Consider the following 18,183-nt stretch of genomic DNA (forward strand, 5'->3'; position numbering starts at 1 on the left):
GTCTTGGCCACTGATGCCTTATTTTATTACACTTCTTTCCTCCCTTTTGGTCTGGTCTGGAAGGGATTGTTGATCCCATAGTGCCAGGGCCAGACTCATCCCTGGAAGTCAAACCCCATGTTTTCAGAGAGATTTTTACCCCTGAATGACATTGATTAATTTTTGAATGTTAGACCAACCTTGCATTCCTGGGATGAACTCCACTTGATCATGATTTGTTATCATTTTTATATACTATAGTAATTGATTTGCTAAAATTTTGTTTAGAATTTTTAAAATCTATGTTCATGAGGGCTAGTGGTCTGTTTTCTCTTTTTAATGTCTGATTTTGGTATCAGGGTAATGCTTGGCTTCATAAAATAAATTGAGAAATGTTCTGGTCTCCCCTCTCTCTGTCTCTCTCTTTTTAAAGGGTTTGTTCTCTTTATTGAGGCTCAAAACAATTAAAAGAATAGGGCTTTCCCCAACATTAAAAGATAAATAAAAGCTAATCCTTTTACATCCTCAAAGCACTTCTGAAGTACCAAGAGGAGAAAGCAGGAAAGGATTTGTCAGATGTAACTGTCTGGGAAGCCATCCAGCAAATCAGTTGGCAAGTTGGAATGATTTCCTTTGGGTCCACAGCAGGCTCAGTGTACTCTTCCTCCTTAAAGACAGTGAAGCAACAGAGGGGTAACACTCTGCAGCACAAGGACAGTTGCTTGAACTTTTGCTGAGCTAGAAGAAAGAACAGGAAGCAGGGTACCATGAACCAGGGTCGCTTTCTAAATTTGGGGGCTCAGGAGCATCAAGACAGGACTTTGGGGTCTTTGAGAAGAATCATGGCAAGAGAATCCCAGTAGCTCCTTCTTCCAGAAGAGAGCCTGGTCCAGCTCAAAGTACTGTTGCTCATGACCCAGATGGATGGCAGCTTCAGTAAAACGGTACCTCTATCTTGAAGTGTGCTCATGCCTGGGCAAAGAGAACAGTAAAACGGTACCTCTACCTTGAAGTGAGCTCATTCCTGCAGGCTCCTCCTGCAGCCTCTGCTCTTCCTCCAAAAACAAACTGTGTTTTTCCAAAAAAAAAAAAAATGGTGTTTTTTGCCTTTAAATGTTTGGTAGCATTCATCAGTGAAACTACCTGGGTCAGGGTTTTTCTTTGTGGGAAGGTTAAGTCATCAAATTTATTGCATAAAGTTCATAATTGTCTTGGTTTGTCAGGTCTGCTGTGACATACCACACAGTGGGTTGGCCTAAACAACAGGAATTTGTTGTTTCATGGTATTAGAGTCTGATATCAAAGTTTTTGGCAGGGCTTGCTTTCCTCTGGAGTCTGTAGCGTTCCAGCAGTCCTCTGTCACATGGTGCTCTCTCTCTCCTGTTTGCTACTTTGGTTTTTGCTGACTTCTGGGTACTTCTTCTGTGTCCAGTTTCCTTTGTCTTATGAATTATAGACTCCAGTCAGTCATTTGGATTAGGGCCACCCTGGTTCAATTTGGCCTCATCTAAATGGGATCTTTGAAGATGCTCTTCACAAATGAATCTATTTATTCACTAATATTATCTTCAAAGGTATTATTTACACATGGGTTCACAGGACTAGAAGTTAGATATGAACATGTCTTTTGTGAGAGATGACTCAATTCCTAACAGTAATATTCCTTTATTATCCTTTTAATATCCATAAAATCTGTAGTGATTTCACTTTTTCATTCCTGATGTTGATAATTTGAGTCTTCCTGCTGTACTGATTTAGGATTGTTGCCTCTTCATGGTGAAATCTTTTTTCATTATGTATTGTCCTTTTTTATCCCCAGTGATTTTCTTTGCTCTGAAGTCTACTTTGTCTGATATGAAGATAGTAGCCATCTTTTCTTTTTAGAGAAGTTGTAAAATTACAAAACCACCATGCATAAAATACAGGATTCCTATACACTGCCCCACCACCAGCTCCTTGCACTGGTGTGGAACATTTGTGACAATTAATGAAAGATTATTAAAATAGTTCTATCTATCATCCATTATTTATATTAGTTATTTATTTTTATCCATTTGCCACCCTATTATTAACACCTTGTATTAGTATTGTACATTTGTTATAATTCATGAAAGAACCTTATATTACAGTACATTGCCTACAATAGGATTCCCTGTTTATGCAGTCCTATGCTTTATCTTTTTGTTCTAGACTATATACAACCTAAAGTTTCCCCTTTTAACCACATTCACCTATATAATTCAGTGCTGTTGATTACACTCACAATAATGTGCTACCATCATTACCATCGATTTCCAAACCTTTACCATCAGCTTATATAGGAATTTTGTACAAAGTAAGCATTAGTTCCCATTCTCTAACACCAATCTATCGGTAACCTCTATTTTAGATTTTCACATTACAAGTTTGCTTATTATAGTTAGTTCATAATAGTGGGATCATGCAATAGTTTTCCTTTTGTGACTGGCTGGCTTATTTCACTCAGTATAATGGCCTCAAGGTTCATCCATGTTGAATGCATCAGGACTTCATTACTTTTTATGGCTGAGTTGTATTCCATTGTATGAATATGCTACAATTTGTTTATCATTGGTTGGTTGATGGATACTTGGGTTGCTTCCATCTTTTGGCAATTGTGGATAATGCCACTATGAGCACTGGTGTACAAGTATCTGTTAAAGTCCCTCCTTTCAGTTTTTCTGGGTATATACCTAGTAGCAGGATTGCCAGACCATATGGTAATTCTATACTTAGCTTCCTGAGGAACTGCCAAATTGTCTTCTAACAGAAGCTGCCCTATTTTACATACTCACCAGCAGTGAATGAGTTTTCCTGTTTCTCTACATCCTTATCTACAATTGTAGTCTTCTGTTTTTTCATAGTGGCCATTTAGTTAAGTGTGAAATAATACTTCATTTTTTGGTTTTGATGTTCATTTTCTTAATAGCCAGTGATGTTGAGTATTTTTTCATATGCTTTTTAGCCATTTGTATATCCTCTTTGGAGAGTTGTCTATTCAAGTCTTTTGCCCATTTTGAAATTGGATTGCTTGTCTTTTTATTGTTGAGTTGTAGAATTTCTTTATATTTTCTGGATATTAAATCCTTATTGGATGTATGGTTTCCAAATATTTTCTCCCATTGAGTTGATTTTCTTTTCACTTTTTGTGACAGAGTCCTTTGATGCACAAAAGTTTTTAATTTTGAGGAGGTCCCATTTATCTTATTATTTCTTTCATTGCTTGTGCTTTGGGTATAAAGTCTAAGACACCATTGCCTACCACAAGATTTTGAAGATGCTTCCCTACATTTTTTTCTGGGAGTTTTATAGTCTGATTCTTATCAATCTAAATCTTATTCTGAATCAATCTAAATTGATTTAGGCCTTCAGTCAATTTTGAATTAATTTTTGTATGTGGTGTAAGATAGGAGGCCCTTCATTCTTTTCCATATGGACATTCAGTTCTCCCAGAACCATTTGTTGAAGGGACTGTTCTTTCCCAACTGAGTGGACTTGGCAACTTGTAAAAAATCAATTGTCTATAGATGTAAGGGTCTGTTTCTAAACTTGGCCATGCCTATCTCTGTTCTTGGGGAAGAAGATTTTTATTTCCCTTTCTGTCTTCAAGTGGGTAACGAGGGTCTGGACTCCAAGAAATCCAGTGGTGAGAGTTGGGGGTGGGTTCTCACAGCTGTCACACGGAGAGAGCAGCTCACTGTTCTCCACCGTAGTTTATCAGCCTCTTCCTCCCACTCTTCCATGGATGCTGCACAGTGTTCTTCTGGCCTCTGGAATCCCAGAACAGTTGTCTCAGACAGTTCCTGTTTATTCAACAGCTGTTTTGATGATGCTCCCTACTCTACCATCTTCCCTGGAAGTCTTGAGTTTTCTTTTGATTAGTGTCTGCATAGTATTTTTCTGTCCTTTTAATTATTTGTTTACTTGAATGGCTTTTCTCCCTAGGCATGGTTAAGAATGAAGGCTTATTCGGGGAAGTGCTTTTTCTGTGGGTTTTGAGTCCTTTTGTCTAGAATGATACAAAATGCCACCCTTTTTTGCATAATTTCCATCCTTGATGATTTTGTCCATTTTCAATTTGTTTTTTCCTATCTTCTGTGAGAATTCACATTTTTTGTGCTAACAGTACTGCTGTCAGAGATACATCGTGGACATGCTGTATGGCAGCCTCTGCTCAGAGTATGAGGGATCTGGCCGCAAAGACCTTCTTAGGATGATTATATTTCGGTGTAGTGAAACAAACAATAACCAAGTATCTCCTACACTGATGGTGGTAAAATGCCATGGGACAGTACCAGGGAAGCTTAAACTTTTAGAATGTACAGGAGCATTGGGCAGGGAAGAAGGGTGCTTCTTTGTGTCATCATCGAGGTGGCTGCTTAAGATGTGTTGCTCTTATAAGACCAGTGAGCAATGTGAGATGCCCCATCTGCATTAGTCTCATCTGAGCAGATGAATACTAATTCTTTTAAATAATTTTCTTTTTGTTTCTTGTCAGTTCTTGAATGTACGGGATAGTCTTAGATGAGTCCTATACTCTCTTTATCTTTTTCCTTGCTGTTGAGGTCGGCTGAGGGTGCTTACACTGTCTTCTAGGCGCATTAGGTCACTTATCAAATCCTTTGGAAAAAAGAAGACTGCATAATACTCAGATGTTTTCACAAAAAGCACCAGCTAATGATTTTTAAAAAATTAAGCCTTGTCAGTGGGTTAGAAAATTCTGTTCTTGTACTCATAATTCTATCATACTTTCTTATCACAGTGCTTTGCTGCAAAAAGTGTGTTTGGATTCATACTTTCATAAAAGTATAATGGGAAAGGCCATAGGAAGAGGGAGACCAAGCTTCCTGCTAATTCTTTGTAGGCTGGAGAGCTAGTAGTTTTGATTTTGACAAGGGTGTGTGTTTGTGTGGAGTTGCTATTTATCTGGGGAAGAATAAAATGAAAACATTGACCAGAAGAGTGGAATTGTTGTGAATTCACAATACTAAAATTTTATTGCAGGTATTTCTTGGTGGATTTTTATGCACCAACAACGACTGTGGAAAGCGTAATGGAGTACTTGTCTCGAGACATTGATGTGATTAGACCAAATATCATCAAACACCCACTAACCCAGGAAGTAAAAGAGTGTGAAGGGATTGTCCCAGTCCCTCTAGAAGAAAAATTATATCACAGAAAGAAGAAGTAAGAAGATTGATTCACCTGATTTTAACCTTATTTTTACTTCTCTCACTTTTGAGCACCATGCATTAATTAATAGTTTATAACCTCATCCTGTATATGGGAGTGTATTGCAGGTGCCATTTGATTCTTCTAAGATGTTTTTAGCTCCTTGATCCCCTTTGCTGTAAGAGATGGGGAAACAGTTAGCTTTAAGACGCTCTGCAGTCTCTGGCACCAGCCATCATTCTTGATTTTGTTTTCATTAATTTAATTTGTCAGTGAGGACTTTTTGCCTTACAACAGTAATTTTGTAGTGCTAAACTTATTAAAACCGACTTGGATTGCAAGCTAGTCATTCAGACTGTATAACTGCAAAAATAAAAATTTAAAGCCAATGTGATGTTTGAGTGATGTTTGATCAGGGTAATAAATTGATTTAAAAACCTGAGGGAAGTGTTTTTGTGTCTTTGTCTACCCCAGCACGGTACACTGCCTGAGGCCAGGAAGCCCCAATAAAACACTCAGGATGCAGAGCAGAGTGTGGGAGAGCAACCAGAAGGGTGGTGGGGGCTGCTCGTTGTCCACTGGGCATGTTACCAAATCATAAAATCCTTTTCTCTCATAGCAAATTTTAGTCATTCCTTTGCCACTGGCTCCTGCTTCCTTCACTGTTCCTCAACCCTGGGCCAGCCTCTTTGAGGAAGTTGTCACATTTGGATTTGGCTCCTCTTCCCCTCAGCCCCTACCTACCCTGACAAGTCAAAAACCAATGGCTTTTGAGCCCGGGGTGCCCAAGCAGCTGGTGTCTCCAGTGCCCTTGTCCTGTGGCATGCTGTGCTCTTGATTAGGGGGACTTGCAAGAAGACAGTATACTCTGTCTCTCTCTCTCTGTTTATTTGATGGTTAAAAATATCTTCTTAGCATATGTATTGGAAATTAAAGTTTTGTTTTGAAGTTTTTTGGTATATCTTTTTGGCTGGGAAAAAGGTTGGGTTTATTATACTTTTGAGACTGTCCAAAAACCAAATAGCCTTCATTTGATTGGAATGAATATAATTGGGATTCCTAAGACTAGCAAATAAAAATGATATAATCCACATAAAGAAATAAGCAATACTCAGTACAGAAATAGGGTCTGCTCTCCTACTGCAAAACCAAGGAAGGAAAAGGAAGACAGCAATCAACATCCTGGCCTTTCACCTGGCATCACTGCAGTGAGGCTGATGGAAGAACATGGCGAGTTATAGAACTTATCTCCATGGCCATGGCATGGTACTGGTACTTGTTTTTGCCTACATTTGCCAGTCCCTGGGAAAATGATTGACTCCATCAGGTGATAGTGTTCATGCCAGTGTTCAGAATCCCACAACACCGTGTGGCGAACACAGTCTGTGTGCGCCAATTTGCCTGAGCTTTTTCCTTCAACCCACTGGAAAACTGATCTAGAAACCCTAATGGAAATTTCATTCCTGGTTAGTTCCAGTTTTATTCTGTGGGCCTGAATTTATACAGGAGTCTTAGGAGTCAGTAAGGGATACCTTTTTTTTTTTAAATGGTCTTTAAAAAATTTCAAGTGTGGCCCCTGCCCCAGGCCTAGGAAGCCGAGGGTCCAGGGTTGCTGGCAGTTGGTTGGCTTCTGTGAGGGATAAGCATAAGAAGGCTTTTCCCTGGAACAACCACTTGTATCTTATCCTATCTCCTCATGACTAGTGAATTGGAAGAAATTGACCGGCTTTTCCAATAGACTATTTCCTGGTGCCACTGTCATTTCCAAAGGAAAAAGCCACTTTCCCCAAGGGTGCCCTGCCCAGGATGTCCATCACCAACCTAGATGACAAACCTCAGAGCAAAAAAAACCTCAGGGGAAAGTGCAGTTATCAAGAATCTGCTCACAGCAATTTATACAATCAGCTAGCTCATCTTAAAGCAAGAAGGAGTGCTGAGATCCGGCCTCTCATTTGGGTCATAGCAAGACTGAAAGAGGTGTTCAGGTGATGTGTCCCAACAGCCCAGTCTCCTAGCCTTATCTCCATGGCCATGGCATGGTACTGGTACTTGTTTTTGCCTACATTTGCCAGTCCCTGGGAAAATGATTGACTCCATCAGGTGATAGTGTTCATGCCAGTGTTCAGAATCCCACAACACCGTTCAGAGTGTTCAGAAGGAGGCTGACTAAGTAGGACAGTTGTGTGTATGCCAGTTCCCCTTTTTGGAAACTCCAAAATGAAGCATTATCCCCTACAAGCTGCTGATTTATAGCAGGGCTATTGCAGCCTCTGACTCATTAGAATGCCAGGTGTTTCTGGAGGGCACGTGTGCGGGTGATTTCCAGGCTGTGGAATTGCTATCAGGGCCTGCCCAGACCTGTGGTGGTCAGAAGTGCCATTTTGCACATCTGTACTGCTCCTTCAACAGACTGATAACGAGCAAAGTGCTGGAGAACAGCACTGAGCAAAGATGGTCCCTTCTTTTCTTGAGCAGATGGTCTAGCTGGGAAGGCAGCTGGAGTGAATACGATGCCAAATGTCAAAAGAGCTGAGAAGGGAAAGTGCCAAGCACTACAAGACGATATAGTAGGGACATCACCTTTAAGCAGAGACCTGAGAGTATGTGGGGACAATCTTGAGTTGCTGGCTGAGGACACAGCCCATGCAGAGGCCTTGAGGTCCTGTGCAAGAGGATAGTGGAGGTCTAGGGAGCGGGACACCAGTGGGAGACTGGAGACCCCTGAGGAATAAAAGCAATGGGATATGCATCTGCCAAAGACAAGCAATCCACGAAGAAGATGCTGGTTCTATAGGGAAAGTAGCAACTACAGGATGCTCCCACTGGGCTCACATCTTCACGAATGGCATCATTGTTAGATTTGTAGACCTGAAAATTTCTTGCCCACTCTGGACAGGATCGATCTTCCAGAAGTACTTTGCTTTATCTTACCGATGTTCTTGGCTTGACCCAGCTGTACTTTAGGACACCATACTTGGTCTTCTAGACAAAAAGTGCTTTCTTCTCTTCAGCATTTGAGAAGGCATGTAGAAGTGAGCTGAGTTATGACCAGGCTGCACTGCTATTTGTGATCCAATGGTCAGGGTTGATGATGTAACTGCCTTCTGTCCTCACTTTCAGCTTTCTCTACCCAGGGCACAAACTTATTCCTCCCTTCTCCTAGTGTTTCCTGAAAGGCTTTTATTTTTGCAATCCAACTCCCTGCAACCTGCTGGGAGGGAATTGCCAACTCGAGTTGACCAAGGCTAAAGTCTTGAAAGAGGGCCCTCGGGTCACCTGTGACAGTAATGCTTCTTCAAGGCTGCATGCTTGAGTCCAAAGGTAGTGGCCATAATTCAGACTTGTGACAAGTCAGGGGGTGTGTTTCGAAGGAGGGCCAATGTATGAGGGGGGCCCAGGGAGGTGAAGAAGAGATGGAGGCTGTGGGTTGGAGAAGTTCATCACTCAGCTGTGCTGCAGAAACTGCTTCTTGGTGACATTTCCAAATCATGGAAGCAATCATTCAGCGAGTGTCTCAATTGTAAAGTACAAAGTCCTTTGGTCTTTGCTAAAAGACCAAACTCATTTTGATTGAGATGATATATTTGCTTAAGAAATTAGAGGAGAATTGGAAGCCTGAACTGTGCTTTCATGCTTCTAGTTCCAATTGAGTTCTCGAAGAGTCATTTTCTACCCTAATAGGCTTGAGGGATACAACACAGTGCCTTCAGCAAAAGCTTGAGATGGATATTATCCCTCCACTCTCTGTGAGGGGCTGAATTGTGTCCCTGAAAGATATGCTGAAGTCCTGACTCCCAGTCCCTCAGAACGCGGCCTCATTTGGAAATAGGATCTTTGCGGATGGAATTAATTACATTTAAATGAGGCCAAACTGGATCAGAGTGGACCCTAATCAATATGACTGGTGTTCTTATAGGAAGAGAAAACAGGGAAGATGGCCGAGTGAAGATGATGGCAGAGTTTGAGTTAGCTGCCAAAAGCCAAAGGGTGCCAAGGACTGCTGGCCACCACCAGAAGCTGGGAGAGATTCTAACCTACAAATTTGTGAGGGAGCTTAGCCCTGCCACCTGACTTTGCAGAACTGGGAGGCTTTGCATTGTGGTTCTTTGTCATGGTTGCCCCGGGACATGGAGACACATCCAACCAACTCCACGTGGCGAGCATTAGCCCCTTTTTCCAGATGAGGCTCCTGAGGCTCAGAGAAAAGAAGTAGCTGCTCCAAGGCCACAAAGAGGGTAGGTGGGTTTGGGCATTCGTGTCCCTCAGTCCTGAAGACCATTTTGGGCCACCCCAGGCTGATGGAGGGGGCACTGCCAGTTTCTGCAGCCACAACCTCAGCCAGGCTTTGACTGTCCTGCCCTTAGACCAGGGAGGGCTTGGGCCTCTCTGCTGTGGGAGGGGAGAGAGTAGAACCAGGACTCCTTGGGAGTATTTGTAATCTCAGGTCTTCAGAGCAAAGTTCTGAGAACAACAGAAGAAAACACTTAGCGAACCCTGGAAACCAGGTGTCCTTTTTTGCCAGTTTCTCCCTACTCTGCAGTTTACCACAAACCTTTTTTCTCCTCACATTACTCCATGGTTGTATTTATAGTGCACAGAATCATTCGGGGAGTTGGAAATTGGTAGGATAAGGAGATGGGAAAGGATTAAAAGAACCCTCCCAGAGGCTTGTGCCTTGCCTATTTCTTTTCATCTTCTGAGGAGCACAGCTGTTGTTTTCATAACCTGCCAGTAGGTTCGTGGGGCCGACTATTCTTATCCTAAACAGAATAGGCACTGTACTTAATCACAAGAAAACAACAGAAGGAGCCCTAGAGGTCAGCACAGTAATTTGATGGGTTTGGGTTGCCAGCATTCCTTTTGCTTTCTGAAAATGAAGCTTCAAGGGACATGGATTTAGAGCCAAATACAGGCAAGAGGCTTTCTGTTAGTCCACGGGAAGAAAACACAGTGTTGTAACCAAGAGTCCCTGGCAAGGGAGTCTGGGTTTTGGAGAGCTGCACCATGACCCCAGAGATCTTTGCAGTTACAACCCTTAATCTTTGCAGTTACAGCGGCAATACCTAGAAAAGTCTGCTCACTCCCAGCTACTCCCCACCCCAATGAGGAGATTCGCAAAAGGCGGGTCCTGAGACGGAACCACCTGGCCAAAGCACTCAGTCATTTTGGTTGCCTGAAATGGGGTGAAATTGGTGTCTGGTTATTATATCTGATTCCTTTTCCCCATAACACCTGCACAAAGCTGTAGCTTCTCTGGGGAAGGAAATGTGATTTCATCACTTTTTCCAGAGACCATTCCATTGTGACTAGAAGAGACAAGGATAGTATTGTTCAGTGGACAATGCCAAAGTAAGGATTATGCCAGATGGAATATTGACCCCTCCATTCCAAAGCAGTGGGAGATCCATTGTTTCCATTAAAGCCTATTTTGAGCTAAATGATGAGATGTGGATATAGCACCATTAGTCTGAATGAATCCCAAAATGCAAGCCCTTCTTTTGGAAGACAGTATTACTCTTTGACAGGTGTGTCAACTTCTGTTCACTGGTTTTGAATCTGGGATTTGCCCTTTATTTTTCTGCTGAGGGCTTAACATCTTTCTATAATTCTCCAACTTGTAACTGTAATGAAGATCTCTCTTGCCACCATTGTTCCTATTTTGTTGTCTTGCTTGTCTTCTGACATCCTACCTCCTCTTCTCATTCACCCAAACTTCCATTCTCCTCTCCTCCTGTCTGGCTAGGAAGCCATCTACCTGAGCCAGCAGCTTTCTCTTTGAAAGGAGTACTTAAGTACCTCAGCAGAAGGGGGTGGTGAGGTAACCAGAAAGAGCCGAAACCGTAAGAGAAAACCCTTGGCTATGTCCTCCGTTAGTCTTAGTAGGAGGCAGACTTGGTGGATATAAAAACAATGGAAAGGGATAAACAGCAGCCCCCCACCCCCACCCAAGGTTCTGGGACAACGTAGGATTTACATAATACTCTCTGAATCAAATATATTTTAATTACCTTTAAAACAACCATCAAGAATGCTTGGCTTTCATGCGGGAGAACTGGGTTCAATTCCTGGACCATGCACCGCTCCCCCCCCCCCCCCCAAAAAAAACCCAACCATCAAAAGTTGTTCATAAAGCAAACCTACAAGGAATTTTGAAAGACACCAAATGTATAAGATTAGCAATGATAGCAAGTCTTTTGAAAGCAACTAGTTGTTCCTTTTCCATATAGCTTTATCAAATCTAAAAATAATAATATTGAGTTAGTTATTTAATGAGGTCAAGTAAAATATTCCCTTATCCCTTCTAATCAAAATGAAATAGCCTTGGGGTTAAATCTCCATTCTGGTGAAGGGTGATGCAGTTACAATGATTGTTCCCATCTTATAGCACTATTCCTACTCTGCTTTCTTTCCTAAATTTGTATGTGAATTGATAAACCAGAAAAATTATTTTGTAAAAATTGAAACCTGCATAAAAGTACAGAAGGCAATATAACAAACTTGAGGTATCCAACACTCAGATTGAATGGATATTGTGTTTGCCATATTTCCTTTAGGTCTTTTTATTTTAAAGAAATGAAATATTAGTAGTTGAAGACCTTCACTTTATCCTATCCCTTCCTTCAAATGAGGTCACCAGCATTCTGAAGTCAGCGTGTATCATTTACCTCTGTGTTTTATACTTTTACTACATATATATGCAGTTGAATTTATAATATGGCTTTGTGGGGTTTTAATTAACTAAATGGATTCATGGTCTATAGACTTCAGTAATGTGCTTTTTTCATGCAACATTATCTTTTGGGAATCTATATATGTAGTTCATTGATTTTTACTGTTGAATAGTATGCCACTGTGCGACTGTAGCACAGTTTTTTCACTTGCCTATTGATAGGCATTTCCAGTTGTAGAATGCTTCGAACAAAACAGCAATGAATTTACTGGCACAAGTCTCCTGGGGACATTTGAGGGTTTCACTAGATTATATGCTTAGAAGTTGAATCGATGGCCATTAAATGTTTTCATTTTTATCTTTACTAGTTATTGACAAATTTACCTCTGAAGTCATTGTACCAATTTACACACCCACCAGCAAGATAAGAGTCCTTGTTTTCAAACATCTCCCCAACACATGATATTATAAGGTTTTTAAAAACTTTGCTGGTCTCATGAGTACTATGAGGTATCTATTTTTTAAAACTTAAATTTTCTGTATTATTAAGAAGTTTTTGCTTATTTTTATGTTAATGATCACTCTGTTTTTTTCCTCCGTTTATTGCCTATTTATATTATGTGCTGATTTCCCTCCTGGATTGTGTCATTTTTCTAAGCTAAGATAACAGAAGGGCAATGCTTACTATGTAAGTGTAATTCAAAAGCTGGGCTAAAACCACAGTCCCCTAGCTTACCCTGCCACTGGCAAGAGTAAAGAGGGGATCCCAGAAATTCTGCCTCGAGAACTGTGGCACTAACTTTAGGATGGCCTTCATTCCTGTCTTCAAGAGTCATGGTGAGAAACCCAGAACTTTCGGAGCATCCTTCACTAACTGCAACCCAATCCCCATTCAGCTCTGTATCTTTGTCTTCTGACCCATCTCCCTCTCTAGTCCTAAAACTTGTTCTTTGTGCTGCCTGGAACTAACAGCAAAATCTCCTGTCTCCTCAGTCTCTTGTCTAAATGTTTCCTTCTTCTTGCTCCAACACCCCTGAAGACCCTGCTTTCCCTATCCTCCCTCCATGGTGGCTACTTTCTCTCCCACGACCCCTTCTCACCAGGCCTAGAGGCAGGTGTCCTCTTTGCTCCTCTTTGCCCTATCCAAATCATCGCCCCTCCTGCCTTTCTAGAACCCCTAAACTTAAGCCTCATGTGGTCAGACTAAACTTGTGGGCACAATCAGTCATATGAGGACCCCAGACCACATTCTCTTATCACGTGCAGATTTCGGCTCCCTGCTCACTGTCACTCTTCGCAACACAATCTTGCATGATTTCCGGTGCTTTCGGTAACCGCTTAGATGATTCTTTCCAATACTGGCTTTTCTGTTACCTGACCTCCTATTCTCTAATGAGCTTCCACATAACTTATCGCATATATGCCCCCTGATAAGACCTTAGATCTTGCCATTGCCAATAACTATAACCTCCAAAATCGCAACTTCAAGCATCCCACGTTTAACTCCCAGCTCACTGTCTCATATACTTCAGCTTCAATAGTCCTTTCTCTCTACCCCACTGGGACCTACAGATCCTACCATCTTTTCCTGGGTCTGATCTGTCTCACATTGTCACTTTCCTCATGACAATCACTGCTCTTGGTTGTCTCTCCCTGTTCATATTCAACTCTTCACCGACCCTGTGTAGTTAAATGTGGCAGGGGAAAAACACAACTCTGTTGACTGGTCTCCATAATTCATGACCTTTGGCCATATAATGGCACTTATATGGCACCATTGCCAGAATGGTGTTCTGGGCAAGCAGTCAATAATTCCTGAGCCCACTGGCTCCCAACCTTTCTAGGTAAATAGTTCTTTCCTTCTTTTCTCAATCTCCCAGTAACTTTTGGTCCCATTTCACTCTCAGCTAATGACCTTGCTTCCTATTTTATTGAAAAAATTAAGGTGATCAGAAGAAAATTTCTACCAGTGCTCATATATGGTCCTCCTTGCATCTGTGACCACCTCCTCCAACTCCCTTCCTGGATGAACTGCCCACGATGCTATAGAACAGAGAACTCATGTTGCACCTGTGCATGAGCGTCTACACCCTGGCACCCTCTTGGGGGCATTGCTCCAGCAACTCTTCCTCCTTCTTCCTGCATTATCAAATTTCCCCTCTCTTTTGGTCATTCCCATCAGCAAAAATGCTGTCATTTCTTCCAAGCAAAACTACTCCAAAGAGTTATCTACATTCCTTGTCATTTCCTCACCTTTGTCTCTTTAATGAAAACAATGGTAAAAGAAAAGAAATCCCCAATCTTTCTTATTGATGTGCACACTGCCCCCACCCCCACCCCTTGAACCCACCTACCTTAGGCTTTCATCCCCACATGGCTCTTGCCAAGGCCTCTAACCCCCGTTGCTCCTTTCCAGTGCTCTTTTACAGCCCCATCAGTGGCATTTAACATAATTTCTCACTCCCTTGCCCTTGAAATGCCTTCTCCACTTGGCTTCTAAGGTATCACAGACTTTGCTTTTCAGGGCTGCTCCTTTGTGGTCTCCTTTGCTGGTTCCTCCTCATTTCCCGGACTCTTGATGTTGGCATAATCAGGGCTCCAGCCTTCTGGCTCTATATACCATTTAGATATCTCGAACTCCCTGACTTTTGTCTCCAGCCTGGATCTCTCTCCATCGGCCTACCTGGCATCTTCTCTTGGAGCCTAACAGGCACCTCCGGCTTGACACGTCCACAACGAGCCCCAGCTGCCCTCTCACACCTACTCTTCCTAGTTTTCCTGCCTTTTACCAGCTCAATCCCAAACTCACAGACTCATCCTGGACTCTGCACTTTCCTTCACAGCCCCCAGCCAATCCCCCAGCAAATCCTATTCATCTCGTCTTCAAAATAGATTCTGAAACCACCCACTTCTCACCACCTCCACTGCCACCACCATGGCCCACCTGCAGCACCCCTCTTCTAGACTACAGGAGAGCTGCCTGTACCGGCTCCCTGTGGCTGCTACAATTAAGCATCACAAAAATGGGTGGCTTAAAACAGCAGAAATTTATTCTCACAGTTGTGGAGGCTGAAGTCCAAAATTAAGGTGTTAATAGGGTTTAGGGGGGAATACCTCCTGACCCCTTCCAGCTCTTGGTATTCCTTGACTAGTGGCGACATCACTCCAATCTCTGTCTCTGTCTTCACATGGCCCACGTCCCTATTTATGTCTCTCTGTGTCCTCTTCTTATAAGGATGCCAGGTTTTGGATTTAAGGCCCACCCTAAGTCCAGGGTTGATTTCATCTCAAGATCCTTAACTAATTGCATTGGGAAAGACCCTATTTCCATGTAAGGTCATATTCTGAGGTTCTGGGTGGACATAAATTTGGGGAAGACACTCTTTAGCCCAGTATACCTCTTCATGGGCCTTCCTGCTTCTATTTTAACTCCCTTCTGGTCTGACCTCAACCTAGCAGCTTGAGTGTGCCACTCCTTTGCTCCAATCCTCTGAATACTCCTATTTTACCTGGAGTGAAGGCCAAGGGCCTCTGGCCTGTAAAAATCAGGCTGGGTCTGGCTGTGGGGTCCTCCCATCTTACCTTCTACCCTACCACTTCCCACTCTGATTTAACTTTACCAGCTCCCCAGGCATGCTTCTACCTTATGCCCTTTGCACTGGCGGTGTCCTTTACCTGAATACCTCACCTCCTTTTATTTCACAAACACGCATATAGCATTTTTAAAGTGCCAGGCCCGGTTTCAAGGACTTTATAAACATTAATGTACTTCATTTAATCCTTTTAACATCCCCACGCCATGAATACAAACATCTCTTATTTTACAGTAGAGGAAGCTGAGGAGCAGGTGAGTGAAGCGACTTGCTCAAGGCTCACACAGCTAGTGGACAGATCAAATCTAGAGTCTGCTCCAAAGAGCAGGAGCTTAACAGGCACAGGGTACTGCCTCTCTTTCAGGGCTTGGTCAGTGGGGTCTTTCCAGACCATATGCCCGGAAATGCAGCCCTGCCCCCGCTGGCCCCACCTCTCTCACCCCACTGCATTGTTCACCACTGCACTTATTTTGCCATCTGACATATTCCATGCTTCATTTACTTTATTTGTATTGTCTGTCTCCCCACCTGGAATGTAACCTCCATCGACACATGAATTTTATCTGTCTAATTCACTGATGCTTTCCTGGGCCTGGCACATAGCAGTCAGATGAATGGAGAGGAATTTTCTAAAGGAAAATGGTAAATCTAAAGATGAAGTGTCCTGTCCATGAAAACTTTCATTCTAAGAGAGCCAGCTCTGGCAGTCCTGCCTTCATACATGCCAGGTGGTGAAAGGATTGGTCAAAAATGGGATGAAAATAGTTAAGGAAAAGTACAAAACATACCTATAGACATAAAATCACAAACTGCTGAGGGTGAATTGCAACAAATAGCAAAAGCCATAAAAATGCATACACTCTGACCCAGCCATTCCACTTGTGGAATTTACCTCAGTTGTGATGATATTCTAAGTTAAGGTACAAGGAAGTTCATCAAATTGTCCTTTAAAAAGATAACAAAATTGGAAACCACCTCAATGTTCTATAATAGGAAATTACTCATGAAATAAATCATGAATGGATTTACTATGCCACTATCAATATCCAATATATAATGACATTAGAAAATATTTGACATATCAGTGGGGATAAATGAAAGTTAAACAATGTGTAATGATACTTCAGACAAATACACAATATGAAAATAAAAGATTGGCACCAAAAAGGAGAAACAGCTTTACCAGGACAGTTAAAAATCCAGATGGGTCAGTAAAATATCAATACAATAGAAAGTCAATGTCAGGCTCTTTGTATAATTTTGAGCACAGAAACATCATTAGGTTTACACGAGTGTGGAGGGAAACCAACCCGCATTCCTAAATATAGGAAGCAACATCTGTCTTAGAAAATGTAAGAAAGACTTTTCCTGAGGTAGGCTGACCAGCAGGTTCCTTGACTTTCCAATCCTGTGATGTCTTGATGAAGATGTAAGCTCACCTAATGAAGATGTGAGCTCACTGCATGACCTGTGCTGGAACTCAAAGTGTCAATATTGTTGGCCAGGACCGATCTTGGGAGAGCTAGTGGCCATCTGTGTGATTGGAAGGAGGCCAACATCTCATTCCCACTGCTGAGTCATGCTGCCTGGACTTCTACCATGCTATGGTGATCATTCTCTGGTCATCAAGAGTCTGGTAGAATGTGAAGGATGCACTTATAGTTTTTCTTTTCTCTTTTCCTTCCTTCTTTCCTTCCTTCCTTCCTTTTTTCCTTTCTTTTTCTTAGATTCAGGAAAGAACAAATTTGGAGATTTTGAGACAATTGGTTGAGAATTTTCTCTCTTTAGGGATCGTGATGGCACCTTCATTTTGGGCTTCTAACCTTCAGAACTGTGAGAGAATAAATTTATGTCGCTTTAAACCACCCAGTGTGTGGTAATTTGTTATGGCAGCCCTACAAAACGAATACAATAAGTTAAACACATTTTTGGCATATGTTCATTTCATATTTCAGCGAGCTGTGTTCAACTTTTTGAAAAGTAATACTTTGACAGGAAGGAGAGGTCAAATGAGAGCAATAGCTTTAAGAACATGACATTGATTTTCAACAGTATGGAATAACTGTATGGTCATTTGTTGAAGGAAAAGGATGTGCCAGATCTCATGTAATCCATACTCGCCAACTGCCTACTGAACAAGAGGTCCCTGGAGTTTTGCCATCCTCAACAGCTAGCTGGGAGCAAGGTTGGCAGGAGAAGGAGTGGGTGAAGCCCACTGCAGATAGAAAGGAGAGAACTCTGACTGGTAATGGATAGGTTTCTGAAACAAAAATACTGATGAATGCAAATGTCAAATTGTGCAGTAAGGTTTCAGGGGTGGAGGAATTCTGGGCAAGACAAGGCCCTGGCATGCTGTTGGGCAAAGATGGCTGAAATGGCCCGATTGAAGTAGAGGAGTTACAGCCGAGGGTGTCTGGGGAGCTGGAGGAACCACTTGTGAGGATGTTCTGGTGGAGATGCTTCAGAGCTGAGGGGTGTGGGGGTCCAGGGAAGAACTAGCCTCCAGAAAGGCCGCCATTGCAACCAACCCAGCCATTGCAGGGATGAGAGGCATGAATGAGGAAGTAAGCAACTGGGGGAGGCCAGACCATCTTGAAATTATTCAGATGGCTCAATGTCTGAGCAAGGTGACTGCCTACTACCTGGTCCCCCTACACTGGGGGAGGTGCATGGTGTTGACATCTCATCCCAGGTCTTTCTCAGAAAACATCCACCTCTGTTTCACAAGGCTCTGCAGGTGGGAAAAGTCGA

At 42.3% G+C, this 18,183-nt stretch overlaps 1 protein-coding gene across 2 annotated transcripts in view; it reads left to right on the forward strand.

The window, feature by feature from the left end:
* SLC5A3 (solute carrier family 5 member 3) overlaps positions 1-5,558 on the forward strand; it is a 92,376-nt gene extending 86,818 nt beyond the window's left edge. For both annotated transcript variants that reach the window (XR_013158677.1, XR_013158678.1), the window contains one exon: positions 5,002-5,558. The gene's annotated coding sequence lies outside the window, so the exon portion shown is untranslated. The remainder of the gene's footprint in view (positions 1-5,001) is intronic.
* The last annotated feature ends 12,625 nt before the right edge of the window (positions 5,559-18,183 follow it).

Source organism: Tamandua tetradactyla, chromosome 10 (assembly GCF_023851605.1).
Source record: "Tamandua tetradactyla isolate mTamTet1 chromosome 10, mTamTet1.pri, whole genome shotgun sequence".
Lineage (NCBI taxonomy): Eukaryota > Metazoa > Chordata > Mammalia > Pilosa > Myrmecophagidae > Tamandua > Tamandua tetradactyla.